The following is a 19,399-nucleotide window of genomic DNA, read 5'->3' as shown; positions in this document are numbered from 1 at the left end:
CGCTCAATATGCTATATATTTTCAGTTGGTTTTGGGGGTTATCTGGTGAGACACCAATACTGTGATATTAGAAACTAAGAAGTTACTTTAGGAAAAAAAAAATACAACCAAACAAACAACCAACAAAAAGCAACTACCGCTGACATGCTTACATTTTCTTCTGTATTGCATTGAAATGTGAAGCCACCATACTGGCAAAACAACAAACAACACTTTAAAAATAATTTTTTAGAGATGGAAAATATTTCTCAAATAAAAAGAGCTTCATGGATTTGAAGGGAGTTTGTACAGAGCCATTTGTGACATGCAGCTTGAGCACAGCTCAGTGCTAAGTTGGAGCTGCTAAAAAGAATTGGAAAGCTACAGGCCACCTGGCAAGTAAACAGTGGTAATTTCTTCTGCTGCAGAGGGCTCTTAGATGTCCTATTGGGTTCTCCGGGTTGAGGGAAGAATATCAGTCAATCCTTATTAAGGATAAAATGAAATATGAATTTCCTTAGAAAATGATATTTGGTTGAATGAAAGCCAGGAAGAGACCATGCAGGTAACTAGACAGATGGGATTCCTAATTTTATTTTTAAAAGTAAACAAAACCCTTCAAACAAAATAGCAATATAGAATCCATTCTATAAATAGAAACATTTTGAAAACAAACTTCGTTAGGAGGGTTCTGGGGTGTTTTTTTATTTCCTTGCTATTTGTCTTGTGGTTTTGTTTGTTGTTTATTTTTGGCCACACTTCATGTAGATATCTACAGGGAGAAATGCTCCTGCTATAGACTTTTCGTATATTCTTGCATATTCGCAGTAAGAATGGGGGAAGTTGCTTTTTATAATCTCATCCAATTTTACGCTTTAATTTCCTTAAGATTAAAAGAAGAAAAAATAATAAAGCAGAAACTACTTGCGTTGTACCACTGTAAAATGGTTGCAAGGTTGAAGTGGCGCATTCAAAGGTGAAAGCGAGCAAGCAAGTGGCAAGCAGAATGCGTGGGAACTTGTCCAAGAGCCCTTCTCTTGGGTGGGCTCCCCATGCACAGGCAGGGGCGACCTGAGACCACTGAGCCACTGGTGGGGCCAGGCTGGGCCCAGGGGCGCTGCTGGGAGGGAGTGCGGCCTCTGGCAGCTGCTGGACTGGGCAGCCCTGCGTGGCTGAATTAAGAGTTTCTAAAAGGCTTTTGATTGGAAGTGATTGGCGTAGTCTGAGGTTGTAAGTGGGAAAGATAGAAACGAGAGAATAAGGGAGGAATTCTTACACTGAAGCATCCACCTGACTTGGGTAGGATTTTGTCAGCTGTCTGGTTTTCTTCCTCGTGTAGGATGTTCCTGATAAGGGTGGTGGGATGGAGCTGAGCTCAGGCTAGCTGCCTAAACATGTAATAACCTTCTTGCATGATTGTATTATTAGACAGAAATTTTACTTTGTTCCATGCAGAAATTCTGGGTCTAAGTTTAAAATATAAATTCCTTAAAACAGTCTTATGTTACCAGTATCTCCTTATGTTCCAATATGAACAAAATGGACTTAAGTAATAGTCTTACTTTTTATTCATTTACTCATCATAGTTTTCCATAGCTGTATTTGTGTCATAATTAAAGTCTCAACAGAAAGCATTATTTTATGTATAACTTGTCACTTATGGATGTGTATGCGTTTTTCTTAACTAATCTAGCTTGTAATTTAGTATTTTTGAGAGTGGTGTCTTCCTGAGAATGCCAAGTGATTTGTTTCCATAAAACTTCAAGTGAATTCAGATTGTCAGGTATCATTACCATTTAACAATGACTAAGACACACATATTTGTGTGGTTTTTGTAAATGAAACAAGCAGTATTACCCTGTATACATATAATAAACATCTGAACAGACAATACTTTGAGAAAGCATAAGGTTCTCTAAAGATCGTAATTTCACTGCCTATAATGAAAAGATTGCATTTATGCCTTTTTAACTGACTAAATATTGCTGCTGCTGCTTCAAATTGTTGAAGCAGTAATGAATGGCATGTCTTGGATTACCACAAATAGGATAAAGAGCACATTGAAGTCATAACTTCAAACACAATCTCCAGAGCAATGCATCAGGCAACTTCTATAAGTACCGTATTCATTCCAAAACATAAACTAGAGAAATACCAAGGAAAATTAGATGTTTGTATTATGTTATTAAAACTGCATGTTGTTTTAAATTAAAAAAAATGGACACTTATTCCAAGAGAACAAAAGACAATGCCAGGGACTCTTATCTGAAAGGGGAAAATTAATAGTAAACCTTTTGTCTTGTTTTAAAGTCGAGAGTCAGTGGAATAAGTATACTTTCTTTCATTCTACCTACATATTATATACATTTCTCCTGGTCTAGAAGAATGCATGTGTAACTTTTAAAATGTTGGCATATAGTATCAATAGTAGACATGACTATATTGTAAGAGAGGAAACTTACAAACCAAGTCTGCTGCATGTCTTGTCAGAATTTAAGACAAATCCTGTTACAGGAAGTCGGAAAACTCTCCTTGACATTAATGGTTTTTATTTTGTAGCAGGAATATTTTGCCAGAAGGGAAAATGCCTTTCTTCAAATCAGTGTCAAGTTTTGCAACTGAATCCAAAACTATCTTATGAATGAAGAGTTGTTTTTCTCAGGATAACAACAAGGATAGCAGGTGTGAAAAAAATTACATCTAGTTCAGTGCCTTAATTTTGACACCAGTCTGTGGCAGACAGGGAAGAGGCAAGGGGCAAGCATATGATTATCTTTTTTAGGTATACTCGTACTCGGCTTTAGCCAGCTGTTATTGTCTTGAATCATTCTTTATGATTTATTTTCTCCAATTAATTAGAATAAATTATTTGAGCCTGTGTAAACTGAGGCGATTGTTTACCTGCATGCACAGAGTTTAGCTATGAGCAAACCGACAGCATGTCCCCTGTTTTGAACCTCTAGTCTGATGATTTCAGTCCTTTCATTCCATTTTTGCTTCATGACAAACAATAAACAGTCATTCCTTATTCACCTTCTTCTTGGCATCTGTGATTTTACCAACTTCTGTTACATGCCTGGGGTTTAATGGTCAGTTCTAATATGGAAGAGTTTGTATGTCTTTGAGAATTCTTGCTGCCCTTCTTCTCTTCCTTTCAAGTATTGTTATCCTTTTGGGGATGAAAGGACCAGAACTATTTTATTCTCTACTCCTTCCCTTATGATTCTTAAACATTTTGGTTTTATTTTTCACTCTTTAGTTTTTATTGCTCTTTACCCTTTAGGTAATAACTCCTCATTATAATTGCAAGATCTTCGTCTAAGTAGAAAGGTTAAAAAGTGGTAGTTACTAACTACCAATAGTAACTCCTCTTCAGTCTTTACATGAAGAAAATGAGGATTGTTTTCTCCAGTATGCATAATTTTGTTATTTTCTGTAATGGTTTATCTATTTTACTATCAAGTAGTATCACTTTGTTCTTCTGCACCTTTTGACACTGCTTTCAACATTCTGACTAGTGATTTAATAAATATGCTTGTTCATTTGTTGTTTGAGTATGTGCTTCAGAATTTAAATATAAAAATAAAGAGAGGTATTTGCATTCAGTGTTTTAACTCTGCCATTGGAGAATTTTAAACACGGTCAGTAAAGCAACATGGCGTATCTTACCCCAGTTCCTAGAAGATAATTGTCTACAAAATATTAATCCTCGCTATTGTTGGCTATCCCTATAAGAATAAAATTGTACAATAAAATATCTGAAGGATACTAAGCAATTTCTTTCTTTGGCACTGTTGAAGACAATATGTTTCAGAGAAAACTGTAGCAGGCTTATTTGCAACAACCCATTTGGGGAGTAAATTTCTTTTTTTATATTTGTCACACTTTACAGCTTGAAAGAAGCAGTTTCAATCCTTCATCCTTCAAGTCATTACCATCGCTCTTTAGGGCACAAGGTAATCTTTAACTGACAGGAGCATAAAGATATGTTTGAAGGAAACAGATTACTCTATAATTTTCCACCGTGGACATGTTGCATCTTTCCTCTGTTGTACATGGCCCTGGCAAGTGTTAAAGACAGAGTGCTGAACTAATCACAGGGCTGCTCGAGCACAGCAGTTCCTATAAGATGGTAGATGATCCAGTGCATGTACAGCATTTCCTGTCTGTAGTACATGAAAATTTAATTCCAGCTGAAAATGCAGAGTAATGCATATCAAAAAGCCAACTGGCTGTACTTGTAAGTAATTTTATACCTTATACTGTTATGTAATTCTTGATTTCATACCCTTGATGCAAGCTTTGCAAGTATTCATTATTTCTTTTTTTTCCCCAGAAGTGAAATTTGTTGCTTCTCTTTACACATGACTTTGTTATGAGAAAAAGCTTTAAAATTAATATTATAAGTATTTTCCTTCTCTGTGTGGAGTGAAGAAGACAACTGCAGCTGGGAATTCCAGATTGATCTCACCGTTTCATTTATTTAAAAGTGCCAGTCTAATAAATGAAAATAATAATTGTACTTTGTCTACAAAATATATTCAACAAACAAATAAAAATTGGGACAGTTAATTTCCTGCTCTGTGTCAATTAAATATTTGTTCTATGTCCAGTAAATCATTTAGCACCTGCTTGCCAACTGAGAATGGGGACAACGATATCTTTCTAATTCAGAGTTGATGTGATAGATACACTAAAGCCACTAACCCCACTAATGATCATCTGATTAAAGATCTGAGGCTAGTGATCATCCTAATCTAGCACGGTTTTCTCAGTCAAATCCTCAATTCTCCTTTATTTAAACTGCTTAGTGAACAGACATTGGTCCACCTGAAAAGTCCAATATATATTGATAGCTTGCATGTATTTGGGGCTGTACTATGAGTCAGATTCCAAGTGTTTGAAATGATCTTGATTCCTCTGTTGACTTTTTAAATTGTTTTATGGTATTCATAGTCTTATAAAGCTAAGTCCAGAAAGGACCATCAGGTCATTTCATCTAACTGCCTGTGAGCCATTTATCAATATACTCCTCCAGGAAATCCTTTTAATTTTGTCCAACTACAGGAGGACTCGTAGCTTGGCTAGCACACATTTTGCAAAAAGACTCTGGTTTCAATTTTAAGCCACCATTCACCATTTTCCATGGAATGGACGTGAATTACAGGATGTTGAGGGAGAATTTTTTTAATATGTTGTGGTTTGATTTTTTTTTTTTTTTTCCTAGACACAGTGTAGGAAACTTCAAACAGGCACACTGTGAATTCTGTGGGAGGAAAAGGAAGTTGACATGGGTACCATTAAAATGTCCAGTGTGACCAATGAATTGGAAGGAGTAGTATCATGCAAGTTATAGTCCTAGCTTTACATGGCAACATGTCTACTTTCAAAACAACATGAGAGAACTTCAGAGACTATTAAGCCGATTTTTAAAACTGTGTGAATTCAGGGAAATAATGAGCTTATTTTTACATTGATTTTCAACTAATAGCCACATCACAGTTTTTCAGTTTTATAAATTATATTGAATATAAGATAATATGAGAATTTTAATAATTTTCTATATTATCTTACATTCAAAGAAAGAGAAGCTGCATTCATACACAAAATATTTTCACTAGCCTTATCTCTGTGGTCTCTAGTTTTCCAAGTTTCCTGTGATTCCCCCAAAGACACAAGTCACTGGACATAGTTCTTCTATAGAGAATGCAGAGAAAAAATAAAGTATCGAACTTGAATAAATGTTCACAACTTGGCACCAAAAGGTAGCCTAAGTATCAAAGGCTGATTCAAAGTGTTGTTGGCCAACATAGTGCACACAGAATACCAAAAGTTGTCAGTGAAGAAATGCATAAAAATTCTACTCTTCCTTGCATGTGTGCAAGGACAGAACATGTCTGTATGAAATTACTGTGGAAAAGGGTCTCTGCTGTGATATTCTTCAATGCATAGTGCAGAATAAGCAGTACAGCCCAAGCAAGAAACACATATCAGATGAAGGTAAAAAAACCACTGGTATTTAATAAAATACATTTTTTTCTCATGCTGCTTCAGCCCTAACCTTTTTTAGAAGTCCTTCCCAGAATGCCGAATGGGTCTTAGCAACTTGTGCGTTAGACCTCAAAGTCAGAACTGCAGGGATGCTTTTTTTTTCCAATATGATGTTAAGGATACAGACTGTAATTCATTGTTTTCTAAAATCTCTGGCATCCTAGCAAATGTAATTCTTCAGATTCATCCCCAGTGAGACTTTTTCAGCATTAGTGGGTCAAGTCTTTGTTTGGCATAAAGGCAGTGTTCCTGTGACATAGATTTGCTTACCAGCATCATCTACATTTCTAAAGAATTCAGCCTGAAGACTTCTGTAGGCAAATATTGAAATACTTTCTCTCTGCTAATTACCATTGATTTAAGGAATGACTGACTTTTAAACAGTTTAGTGATCTTTATACTCTGGAGCCACTTTGCTCAATATCTTCCACAGAATGTTTTGAAGATTTGTTAGTTTTGCATTTGCTTGTTGGTTCTGTGGACCTATACAGAATGCATTCTTCCTCCCAATTCTTCCTTCCTTTATAAAGGCATACAGACTTTTTCAAACATTGATATAATTTTTCTCTTTTTATGTTTATTACTAGAACTCCTCATGCACTTGGAGGATCTGCAAAGCTCCACATAAATGAGGTTATCTCTTTCAAAAATTCTCATATTTTCATGTGTATTTTAGTTCTTTTTCAAGGATTTTCTAGGAACTATTAACTCTTTTTTGATGATTCCCCATGGCCATTCATTGTGCTTTCTCACTTACCTTCTCGGATTAATATATACTGCGACTACATAAGTTTGCGTGTCAATATAAAATTATATGTGTGTATATAAACACGTATATAAGTGTGTGGGTGGATATGTATACACATGTGTATATGCATAGCATATTTGAAATATGCATTTATGGATATTTATAACAGCATATTTAAGCATAAAAGAAGGCAGACAGACCCTAGCTGCCAGAGTGACTAGCTTTGTAAATCTATCATGGAGCATAATTTTCTTTCTTTGCTCTTTTCAAGGACTCCAACTCTTTATGACGCTTTCAGAAATCAAGTGTATAGTAGTATCAGTTCATCACTATGACAAAGCATTTCTTGTCTTCTGCAAATTAAAGTTCATTACATTAGTGCTGATGTTCTCTCAGCAGGTGGTCGATGTCAATTATTTTTTGCTTCTGTGTAATGAAAGCTGCTACATATTCATTTCAATTCTGTTACAGAGCTCTGAAGTTCTGACAAGCTGTGAGCAGTTCTTCAATCAGGTAAACTTATGAACAGCTTCATACTAGTTGGAATCATCATGTCCCGACTAACCTGAAGTTCTCACAACTTGTCTCTATGTCTGCTTCATACACAGTGGCTAGGTTGTCCTTTTCCTGTCTCAGTTTATAGAGCCTGTTACAGGAGACAGACATCCAAACCTCACTTGTTCACTTGCAACAGCTGTTTCCAAGTGCATGCACAAGATAATTCTGAAACTTGGACCACATCCACATGAGCAACCTACCTTGCCCTTGTCCAAGTCATCATGAAGCCTCTAGTCAGATCGAACTGAGTTCTGCTCCTCTGGGAACAGCAGCCCTTCTCTCAAGTCTGGTGTCTGAGCTGCTGTCAGATGGACACAAAACAACCCGGTCTTAAATCTTGAATATAGGTCTTCTTAATTAAACTGTAAACAGATGAAAACAAAACAAAACAAACCCCAAACAAACAAAACCGCAAACAAAATGGAACGTGATGTTACGTTAAAAAACTCTTTCAACTCTTCTACCTGCTGTGGTGCTCAAATTCCCCAGTTTCACTTCCAGGAGTTTCCCATAACTTTTATATATTTTGCACACATACATATACATGAATATATGTGTGTATATATATATATGTTATCTCTAGCTCTGAATTTATTGAATACTATTTGTAACTGTTTACGTATTCTTTTTTTTTTTTAATGTAAAGGTTTTCTTCTTCCAAAGCCTTTGCTTATCCTATGAATCAGAGGGTCAATAACTCATTACATACTTGCATTACACTGGCAACTAAATCCGCTGAGAAAGATCAGGGTCATGCCCATATGTCTCCCAGAGCATTCTCTCTACTACATGTACACACATTGCCAGCGACCAGCGTAGATGTAGCATCAAAATATCGAAACACAAGGCATAATGAGAAGAGGGTTGAAAAGATTAATTTAATGCACCTCTATATAACAAGTAATTAGAATTAATTTTTGTGATAGAAAACAGGAAGAGTGTAGCGGCTGTGGAGCTGCCACTGTTCAGCAGAATTGGTGTGCGTTAGGTAGCAGAAATTTGTTATCAGCAATATAAAAGCATCTGTCATACTGACAAGTTTAATGAGAAAGAAGCATGGAAGAAGACATTACAATCTAGACATACAATTAGTCCTTTGGAAAAGAAGTTTAAGAGTTGTATAACTTGTTCATGAAAACATAGAATGACAGACTCAGAGACTGGCTGAGGCTGGGAGGCACCTCTGGAGATCATCTGGTCCAAGCATCTGCTCAGAGCAGGGTCAGAGAAAGCATATTAGTCAGGGATGTGTCCAGTTGGGTTTTTAGTATCTCCAAGAATGGAGACTCCACGGCTTCTCTGGGCAACCTGTTCCTGTGTGTGACCACCCTCATAGTGAAGAAACTTTTTTTATGTTTAAGTGGAGTTTCCCTTGTTTTATTTTGCGCCCATTGCCTATCATCCTGTCACTGGGCACCACTGAGAAGGCTTTGGCTCTGTCCTCTTTACTCGCCCTGTCAGGTATTTATGATTCCTCTGAGCTTTCTCGTCCCCAGCTTGAGCAGTCTCAGCTCTCTCAGCCTCAGCTTGTATGTGAGATGCTACAGTCCCTGAACCTCTTAGCTGTACTCACTCCAGTATGTTCACATTTCTCTGTTACTGGGGAGCCCAGCACTGGACCCAGCACTCTGGTGTCTCACCAATGCTGACTAAAGAAGGATCATCTCCCTTGACCTGCTGTTAACACTCTTACTAATGCAGCCCTCGATACTGTTAGCTGCTTTTGTCCCAGGGACACACCACTGGCTTGTGTCCAACTTGGTGTCCACTGGGACAGCCAGAGCCTTCCCTACCAAACTGATTTCTAGATGGGGGCCTGGGGTTGTTCTTCCCCATGATCAAGATTTGGCATTTCCCTTTGTTGAGCTTCATTAAACTCTTGGCCCATTTCTCCAACCTGTTGAGGTCTTCCGGAATAGTAGCACACCAATCTCGTGTATCAGCCGCTCTTCCCAGTTTCGTATCATCTGTAAACTCACTGAGAGTTTATTCTATTCCATCATCTGGATCATTAATGATAATGCTGAACAGTATTGACACCAATATACTTTCCTGAAGGAAGATCTGTGTGATGTTGCAGAGTTGACATTCATTGCTTATGAAAAAAGTTATATTCAGATCATTATATTTCAAAACGTCTACCTGCCATCTGGTATTTTTTAAATAATTATCCCGACATTGATCTTAAACTATGAACATTTGAAATCATTTTGTGTTGGACTTTGTTTAGAGCTTCACGGATTCATGTTTTCTGTATTTCAACCTTTTACTCAAAGCTATAAAATTTAGAAATTTAGCTTTGAAAATAGAAGATCAGATTTTCATAGTTGTTTGTTAGTTTGTGTTTTGTTTGTTTGTTTTTAAAAGAAAAAATAGAAAAATTGTTAAGCTCTTATAAAATTATAATTATTGGCATCACTGGAACAAGTAAGATCAATGAATTTTTTTCACTGTTGATTGTATGTGGCATTTCTTTTTATTTCCCTGATTCTGGACTGTGGTGATTGATTTTAGGATTGTGTTTCTTCTTTTCTTCCTTAATGATTAGACCTTGATCCCCTTTAATGCAACAGCATGCAACAGTCAATGAGTTTTCATTAGATGGTCATCTAAAAGGCATATTGTTGTCAAATGATAAAAACACTATTAGGTTATTAAAAGGTTATTATTATTATTATTAAAAGATTATTATAGTCTATACTAGCCTTCCTTTTCAGATCTCAGAGTTCACCTTATTTTTAGTTCACAAGGCTTTTATATTAACTTTGCTCAGTTCTGCAAAGTGCTGTAGGTGTTCTGATTAAGTGATGGGTTCCTTGAGGACCCAGGACAAGGCAGCACTTAGCATTTATTGGATCAACTGTTTTTTGCCATCATTTATGAATTTGCACTAGTGCTATTCTCCCGTATCCTTCCAAGCTCAGTGAGCCAGTTTGACCTTTCCTATATAGCTGTGTTGCATGATTATGTTTGTGAGGCTTCTTTGCACTAAGACACTTTTTCTCACAATATTCTTCCTTATTTTATGACGTGCTGTCATGTAGGAATCAAATATACATACTCAGAGGCCAAAGTGCAATGATGTTTCAGTAGTGAAACTACTTTATGCTTTCTGCCAGAGCTCTTGAATAAAATTCAGCTGCTGTCCTCTTGAATGACTTTTCTTACTCTGTTCATATTGTGCACTTGGAAATCAAATACGACAATGTGCTAGACAGTACGCAAATAATGAGTAGAAGGATGACAGAAATAAAGGGAAGTGTTATGTATGTCTGTAATTACTGCTAATACAGCATCAGAAAAGGTTTTAGTAGCAATCTTTAAGTAAGCCATGCTCCTTTTGATGCCCACATGTTGTTGTTTCATCTGTGTGTATTATCTAAGTACACCAGATATTGTACTATTTTACTGTATTTATGACTTATGGCCAGGCAGGATCCAACTGCTTAAGGTAGCAAATCATATTAGGAAATTGCCAGTGTAGTGCTTCACATGTACTTGGTAATAACAGACCTGCAAGCATACTTAAACAGGCATATAGTACAATCAGTACTTAGGCTTTCTGTTGGCATCTAAAAGAAGGTCCACTCCAATAATATTGCTTCTTTAGGACAAGAGGACATTCAGGGTAATCAAGTCCAAATCTTTTGTACTCCAGGATATCACACCTTTATCAGTTGGTAAAGCTCCACCTTGTCTACCTGTCCTGTTAGAAGACTTGTCCAAAGTCACACTCTTGTCTTCCTGGCTATTTGTACCCATTTATTTTTATGCCAGTCTGGTTCTTTAGTTTAAACAGCAGCTTCTGCTTCCTATACTTCCTTCTTCCCTTTCTCTCACCCTCTTTCCTTCACGCTCCCTGCTGCAAAGCCATCCTTCCCAATTGGTTTTGTAGCCTAAGCTAGCCAGACGTTGGCCTTCTAGCCACCTAATGTTGTTTTCTACAAGTCTTCCTCTGTACTATGCCAGTGGATCTGTGCATTGGTAAAATACAAACAGAGAAGTACAGACACTATAGTATCATTGCTAATATCAATTTTTATACATTCAAGTTCTCAAAAACACCTGTAGGCTAACAGTTAGGTTCCTGATCTAAGAAGAAGATGAACAGCATAGAGAAAAGAGGGGCAAGGAAGAGACTCAGGTTTGTACAGTTCATGACTGTCTTTGCTCAGAATGTCTGCAATTATGTCAGCTTCTTTTCCTACCTTTCTGTCTACAAATTGTCATGGGAGACTGGTCTGTGTCATAAGCAATGAGAAATGCCTACAGGGCTTGCATAATAATTGTGTTTCTACAATTAGTGGAAGTCCTAGTTTGGTAAGATTACATTTTGGATTAAACAGCAGGAATATAATTCAGCAATGATGATTGAGATATCTATCATGAAGGATATATAAAAATAGTTCAGCGTACTGGCTCTGTAGAGGAAGAAAAAACTGAGCTACTTGCATCAATCTATATAGAGGAATATTTATCGGGTCATGATTTCTATATCAATGGTGGTCTATAAACTTTCAGGAACACAGAAAAGTGCCAGTTTTTTGCAAATACATAATGTACATTTATGAAGACAGACAAATGAAGCAAACAGAGGGATATGGAAGAAACAGAGGAAGACTGAAATTGTAACCCGTATTCAGTACAGCAATAATGAAAGATTTTTGTGATATCATTTTAAATTACAGATGGATGTGTGTGTGTTTGCAGGTGTGTGCATGTGCATACATGTACTACATGTGTTTGTATGTTTCTGTATTTAAATTAGGTATCCTACAAGTCCGAAAAGAGTGAAAATCAAACTATATGTTTCTGGTTGTTCCTTCCATCTCTATCACATCAGGCAAGTGTATTGAGGAAACTCAAAACCATGCATGCCACCACCACTGCCAGTGCTGAGGAATTCATACAATTTGTCTGAGTCCTCATGACTTTTTGCCAGGTCAAAAACTGGTTCAAGACAACCAGTTCTCTTCAATGACAGTAGATGTGAGAGGATGTCTTTCCAGGCACTGTGCTTATTATTGTTTTTTCATTTTAAAACATAAGAAACAAAGATATTCTTGCATTCCCAAACAACATTTTTGGGGGCAAGGTTGCAGCACATAGACAGCCACTATGACCAATGATTTCTTCACATTTATAGGTCACAAATAATTGATAAACTTTACCCACAAAGCTATTTTTTCCAGCTTTAAGAAAAGGGCCTGCATGTTTTTCATTTTCAGTAAATTGTGTTGGTTTTGGTTTTTATAGAATCATAGAATGGTTTGGGTTGGAAGGGACCTTAAAGATCATCTAGTTCCAAGGTTCCTGCCATGGGCAGGGACACCTTCCTCTAGATCAAGTTGCTGAAAATCACATCCAGCCTGACCTTGAACACTTCCAGGGATGCAGCATCCACAGCTTCTCTGTGCAACCCGTTCCAGCACCTCACCACCATCATGGTGAAGAAACTTTTCATTTGAAACACAAGTTTGGAGAAAGAGAAATTTCATGGGTTTATCAGACTCCATTAAGTTCACAAGACATTGAAAAATATTCTAGCTATCTTCTTCCCTTCACTCTACCCTCTAACTCAAATCACTAAAATACATTCACTTGGACTTTTTCTTTGCTCTACTGTTTTATGAATTAGGTATATTTCTCTAAGGATTAAAATTATCTGAAGAAAATTCATGAAAATTCTTAGAGTAAAAGGCTACACAACAGTAATAACATTCTCTTTTAATTATTACTATATTCTTTTATACTTTTGTATGTAATATCTATTCATCCTCTGTACATTACAGTGTTGTTGCAATGGAGTTATGTGCAGAATTAAATTGAGAGTTTTGTGTTTGTGGTTTTCTTTTTTTGGTGTGTTTTCTTTTGTTTGGGGGTTATTTTTTCCTTTTCGTTTTTTTTTTTTTTTTTTTTTTTTTTTTATTATTACTATTATTGTTTTATTTTTTTAATTCCCGAATGATCTAAAGAGGATTTAATAAATAAAGAGTTACAAATGTTAGGAGACTTCACATGTTAAATCATGTTCAGATGTATTATAAACTGTAACTAAAAGTTGCTACTATATGATTTCAATTCTATCGTCATTTGAAATCCAGTATGTTCCTGATCTATTCTATAAAAGTCGTTGTACGGATGTTTCTATTCAGTGCCCTAGTGGCATTCTCAGTAGTGGATCACAAGATATTAAGAAGAACCATCTTTTGCACCTTATGTGTGGAAGTTGAATGCAGAATTGAATCACTGATAGTTGCTTGCAGAGTAAATATAGAAAACTACAGGCCTGTTACTCTTGTGAAAGGTCTTCTGTTGGTAAATATAAAACCTTTCTTGCGGGCTCTATCAATCCAACACATTTCATGAGCAATAAATTCATTTGCAGTAAAGTTACAGATTTTTACCAGACCAAGTGCTTTACATCGTGTCTGTGGGACTAGCAATATTAATTTTGCAATAAATAGTTTTAAAACTAAAATCACGTAAAGTCACATAGAAATAGAAGTTGAAATAAAAATGTCCATATATCTCCTGAGGACAGCAGTAATTCTTAATAAAGCCACTAATAAACGGTTTCAGAAAATACAACAAAGCCATAGTCTCTGACCATATCTGATCCATAGATACTAGTGTCATCAACATTGTATTTGCATTACATACGGAAGGAAGAAAATACAGTTCTCTAAAAAACAGCCATTTGACTTGATCATTCTCTACCTGCAAATATACAGCTTATGTCAGTATGGGCCCTTTTCAGTCCAAACAAGAGTATATTAAATTGTTTATACGATACTTAATTTATAAGAATATGGTTAGTGATAAATCAAAACATACATTCATTGCTTAAGTGAACTAGATACCCTTATATGTTAAAACTTTTCTAGACTAAGTTCTTCTTATACCTTAATGTAGTACAGATTAGCACAAGGGCCATAAATCTGGGTTTCAGAAGGGGCAGGGCATGAGCTTCTTTTATGTATAAACCTGATAGTGTTGTTGCAATGAGAAAAATCTGGAATGGAAAGACAGGAATGGGCTTAAGGGACTGGGGTATATGAAGAAGAGTTTAAGTATAGTTCGTGGAAGGCAGGCCATACTTTGAAATCTTTGAAAGTTTAATGATCATTATCTGGGTTCAAACTATCATCTAAGCACTGATGAAGCAGAAGCACTTCCACTAATCATAGCATAAGAGGACTACTTGGCTGATGTAGGGCACTCCTACTGCAGTAACATATTCAGTTATCACACTGTTGTCCCTGAAAGCTTGTGAAATCTCCGTTCTTGGTCTTCCTCAAGTCTCAACTGAACAAGCCAAAAGCAACCTGTTCTACCTTTAAATTAGCTCTGCCTTGAGGGAAGGCTGTACCAGATTATCTTCTTGAATAAATTATTGTGTGTATCACAATGATCTCTAATACTTTCACTGCTAAGGATATAAGGAAAATAAGACTTGAGTGAAAAACGGGAAAAAGGAGTCAGAGCTGATTCTTTTGAATGAAGCGAAAACCTTGTAGTGGATAATTCAGCATATTGTGCCCACAGGAGAAAATTCCTCTTAAACCTATTCATAAGGGCAATATTTTCAACAGCATATAAGTGATTTATTAAACTACCTCCCATTATAAACAGGATTTTAGTATTTGGCTTCCATCCTCTAACTGGAATTTAGACACTTAAGAATTTGGTTAGTAAGATTCTTTATGTGCTTGATGATGAATTTATGGACTTTAGAAAATTTAAAACCTCTAAGAGATTAAGCTAGTTCGAAAAATTCTTCATGTTTTTCAACAGATAATATTCTTGCCTGCTCCTCTGGCCTGCAACCAAACATAACAACCAAAAATGCCCAGTCTTCCTAAGCCTAATTAAAATAAATTGAAACCCTTTTGAGAGACTTCTCAAATTAAAATTAAATTATATCCAAAAATAGTGGTTTTTTGAACAAGCAACCAGTGCAAAGGAATCACCCAAGAAAAGACAAAAAAAAAAAAGATGTTAAGTGAAACCTTAAATCTTCATTTTTTGAAAAGATTTTTTTTTTTTAAGTAGGTTTTCAGTTTGATAACTGTGATCCTTCATGAAACCTATGAAGAGATAAAAGGATAAGCACTGGCGATGTACTTCCTAAGTTTCTTCTCTTGAAGATATTTAATTGCATCGGCAGAATAAATGTTTAGTTTGGCCTTTAAAACAGAATTTCTTTTTTAAAATATGGAAAAGGGAATATGTGAAAAATTTATTATAAAAAAAATTAAAGGTAACACATCCTCTCTTTCTCAAACAGGGAAGAAGGGTGGGAACACCTCTTTTAGAACAGCTCAGCCATGTCAAAATATATCTCGTGCAATGCTGTCAAGATCAATAGGACTTACTATACACTGACTTGCTGAGGTTACTTTAGATAAATTATTCACCTAGAACTCCTAGAACTTTTTATGGCATTTTAAGACAATGATTTTACAAATCTCAAAGGCATGGCAATTCAGAGTATTGATCCAAAGCTTGGAGATGCAACTAATTATGCCCAAATGTCGCAGGTCGATGAAGTTTTCAAAACTAGCCTAAAAAGTTAGGAGGATTAATTTGTGTGATCTATAGTGTTCTTTAGGGTCAAGTTTGAAACACTGCAGAAATGCTTTTTACAGCAACATCAGCACTCTTGCTTCCTGCCAAAAGTGAAAAGTATATAAAGCCTAAAGAGAAGAAATATGTATATTAGGAGAATTAAGCAAATTTCCTGGAACTTCAGTTGCCTCTTATGTGTTCAGAAATTAGTATTATTATCATATGGCCCTGCAGATATCATTAATTTGAAATAACTCTGCTGTAATTTTAACCTTTTTGCTTCTTTAACTCTTTCTACTGTGGGAGTATATAGTTTTGTGAGTGACAAATACCAGACATTTATATCTGCATTTAGAAAAATCTGTGTTGACTAGCAGCTATATTTAATGAAAGAAACACATAACTTTGTGTTTCAACTTCAAATGCAAAAATAAGACCTAGTTTCGGCACAGTTAGAGGCAGGACAACATAACATTTAGAAAGTGCTGCAAATAAAAAAAACAAAAAAAAACAAACACAACCTTTTTTTACATCTCTGAGCAAGTAGCTTCATTCAGCTTTATTAGTATTTTCAAGAGTCCTATATCTTTTATAAATCTATTCTTAGCTGTCAAAGGCATAATCTTTTGCATTGTGCTATACAGCTATACTGAAAATACCTTTCTAAGAGAGTGTTTAAGAAATGCTACCTTGAAATCAAGCCTGAACAATGACAAATCTTAAAGCTACATTATTTTCCTAATGCAAGAAGTGATCAGCTGTTCTGCCATTGTCCACTCTTGTCTGACACACATATTGCTGAAATCTTTGAAAAAAGGAGTCAAGAATGAAATAAATCATTGATAAAACTTTCTTTTTGGTTAAAGAGGGAAGGAAGAAGGAGGAGAATAAACATGTTTTATGTTTCTGGTTTGTTCCGTATGCACAAATTACAGACAAATTTAGCTGCTGGTGACCAGAAACCCTAAGGATCTTGTGATATGTGTCCCTGTTAGTCTCTAATCCTATATTCAACATTGTACTGAGGTTTGTTAAACATTGATAAGCTTTTTTTGTGCTGTGGGTCCTCCAAGATCATTGTGCGTAAATGCCGTAAAGAACTGAATTAGGTTTATGAAATATTAAGGTGGTTTAGATACATCTTGATATATTCTTTCCATGGGAAAAAGTCAGCCTAAATGTGTATTAATATTGGCATCATTGTAATGATTAGCTGGCTAGAATTTTTAAAAAATTAAATAATTCAGTGTAGTTTTCTGATGTTTATTCCTCAGTATATCAAAGGCATTTTTTCAGCCTTAAAATATGGGAGATTTACAAAAAATCACAGAAAACATATTTGTCATTTTTTATGTACAAACCTTTGCAAAAACAGCTTTACTTTTTTTCAGCCCACATAATACATTAGTTCTGAAGATTATTTATCGTTTTTCTTTGTCATTTGTCAGAGCAAGAACCTTCTTTTTTTTGCTAAATATTTCCCAATTGCCATAGGTTTCTGACTTTTTCTATATGGAACAGAACTTGGTATATAGCCCTTTTTAGATAGAGATTTTTTTTGTTTGGATTGCTTTCTAGGAGGTGCTCTTAAGGACAGAAAAAAAAAATGGCAACATTAACACACTCTACACAATTAACATTTCAGTGCCATTTATTGAGGTCTTGTGTTTTGATTGAGATTGGTCCATACAGCGTTTACTTATACAGAAATAGTACCTGCTTGTCTGCCTGTTGATACAAATCATTGAAGGATAGAGATACATACACCATTTTCTGGGTGCAAAATGACAATATGGGATTTGCTTAGTGAAGTTAAAGAAAGCAAAGCGTGGTAAGTGTTGAATGCTTAGCTTTCATTTCATACCTTGAAAATAGATCCCACTTATCTCACTTGAAATTTTATTCAGTACTAGTTTACTTAAAGGGTATAAAATATAAAGAACTTGTGTGAACCATGTAGAGAAAAAATAGTCTTATCCAATAGAAATAATATTTTTAAAGTTCGTTTGACTTAGGAATGGTAAGCTGCTTGTCAAAGTTTGGAATAACGACTGCTTTCAACAGCAGCTGCCAATTTTTGGTTTGTCTGGGAGGCCACAATTATGCAAAGACTGTAAAGCATTGCATTTAGAACTGATTTTTCTTTTAACGAAAATAAAATAAAATTAAATAAATATAAATAAATAATTTAAATAAAATAAAAACTTTTCCAGAGCTTTTGATTTAATTTGCAGAATTTTACGAAAGAATTTTCTTATTTGACTACTTGTTCAAGAAACCCTGAAAATCTTGACATTCTAAACTGTAGCATAATAAAACCTGAAAAGATATTCCAGCAGATTATTTTAAATACTTTATTCTGAATTATGTCAATAAAATGAGGACGGTTAGTCTTATTTTTAGGTTGGGTGTGAAGGGGAGGGGAAGGGAGCAAGGAGGAATTTGGTGATTCTGTGACTTCCCAAATAAAATTATTTCAACGTCTCCTGTCATTCTCTGGAGGACTGATGTTTTCTCATTGTGACTAGTAAACAGGCCAGACTACTGGAATGGCACAAAGCAAAATAAAACAAAATGTGGTTGGCTGTTACAAAAACATATGGACTGAACACAGAGGAAACCAGCGCTCTTTTATACTACTCTTTTTCTCTGTCACAGTATCACAGTATCACAGTATGTTTCGGATTGGAAGGGACCTCAAAAGATCATCTAGTCCAATCCCCCAATCCCTTTCTGCTACTTTTACTTTGTCATTGTTTTCCAACATGTAAGGTAGATCATAGAATCAATAGTTTGGGTTGGAAGGGACCTTCAGAGGTCACCTAGTCCAGCCTCGCTGCAATGAGCAGGGACATCTTCAACTAGATCAGGTTGCCCAGAGCCCCATCCAGCCTGGCCTGGAATGTCTCCAGGGATGGGGCATCTACCACCTCTTTGGGCAACCTGGGCCAGTGTTTCACCACGCTCATTGTAAAAAATGTCATCCTCAGATCTCACCTGAATCTCCCCTCATTTAGTGTAAAACCATTACCCCATGTCCTATTGCAACAGGCCCTGCTAAAATAGATATAGTTTCCTTTTGTTCTGTCAGGATAATATATACATTTTAAAAGTTTCCCTACTTTATTAATAGACCTACTCAGGTAAACAGCCTCAAAATGCTTTGCCAATTTTATTAACTGTTGCAATCATTGACTGATTTGTGCAGTGCTGAAATGTAGGCTTTTTTATGTTGCTTCTCCAGAAGCAGGATCTTGTCCTGGATAGGCAGGTTGTTGGGTTTTTTATTTGTTTGTTTTTTCCCAACTCGAATGCACAGATATAATGGCACAATATATCTCTATTTCTTCTGCTTAGAGCACTTTAGTATCCATCTCCAAAACCAGCAGCTGTTGTTTATCTTTATTCTTCAGTATATGTCTTTTAAAGCTACACTACTAAATACTCAAGAAGCTTGTCCGATGTTTTCTTACTCATTCTTCGCTTAGATGT

At 35.8% G+C, this 19,399-nt stretch overlaps 1 protein-coding gene across 3 annotated transcripts in view; it reads left to right on the top strand.

The window, feature by feature from the left end:
* The window catches only part of IL1RAPL1 (interleukin 1 receptor accessory protein like 1), a 742,036-nt gene that overhangs the window by 270,176 nt on the left and 452,461 nt on the right, over positions 1 to 19,399 (top strand). Inside the window, exon 3 of one of the 3 annotated variants that reach the window (XM_065070738.1) lies at positions 7,250 to 7,291. The exons of the other annotated variants lie outside the window; for them this stretch is intronic. The gene's annotated coding sequence lies outside the window, so the exon portion shown is untranslated. The remainder of the gene's footprint in view (positions 1 to 7,249; positions 7,292 to 19,399) is intronic. 3 annotated transcript variants of the gene reach the window in all.

The sequence above is a fragment of the Columba livia genome, chromosome 1, assembly GCF_036013475.1.
Source record: "Columba livia isolate bColLiv1 breed racing homer chromosome 1, bColLiv1.pat.W.v2, whole genome shotgun sequence".
NCBI classification, from domain to species: domain Eukaryota; kingdom Metazoa; phylum Chordata; class Aves; order Columbiformes; family Columbidae; genus Columba; species Columba livia.
This window is presented reverse-complemented; position numbering and strand designations above follow the sequence as displayed.